Genomic DNA, 729 nt, shown 5'->3' on the forward strand with positions numbered 1-729 from the left:
CTCTCTCACTCGCTTCTCGCTCTGACTCGGTTGTGACGTTTTCTTTCAATTCTCTGCGCACCGCGCTCACTGATCTGTCACTCACCATATACTGCTGAGATTTAACAATGAGGGAGAGAACGCTGAAAAGAGAGAGAAAAGAAGGACATATGAGAAACTAGGGCTGTGCAATATATCGAAATTATCGAAATATCGCAAATGTACATATATGCATATCGCTACAGCTTGCAAATGCTTATCCGACAGGGTTTATGTATATGCTTTATTTTTTTAAAGGGGTCATATGATGCAATTTCAAGTTTTCCTTTCTCTTTGGAGTGTTACAAGGAATAGTCGAGAAAGAACTGCAGAGAAGTTACAGTATGTACAGAACATCGGGGCTAGTTGTCACAGAATTTGACCCCAGTGATTGTGAATTTTTTTAGAATCACTTTCTGTATAGACATACTATTTAAAGGAATAGTTCATGTTTATTTCACACACACTCCCACATACAGATTTAATTGAGTTCTTTCATAAATTGCAGCGCAAGAGAGAGAAAGAGAGAGAGCGCGAGAGAGAGCGAGAGAGAGAAAGAGAGCGAGAGAGAGAGAACGCGAGAGAGCGAGAGAGAGTGAGAGAGAGAGAGCAAGAGAGAGAGAGAGAGAGAGAGGGCGGGGGGGTCACATCACAAACACATACCAGCTTCATCACTGTGTCTGTCACGCGACTCTGTTCCCCTTTCGGGCT

Source organism: Sinocyclocheilus anshuiensis, unplaced genomic scaffold (genome assembly GCF_001515605.1).
Source record: "Sinocyclocheilus anshuiensis isolate Anshui unplaced genomic scaffold, SAMN03320099.WGS_v1.1 scaffold555, whole genome shotgun sequence".
Taxonomy (NCBI): Eukaryota; Metazoa; Chordata; class Actinopteri; order Cypriniformes; family Cyprinidae; genus Sinocyclocheilus; species Sinocyclocheilus anshuiensis.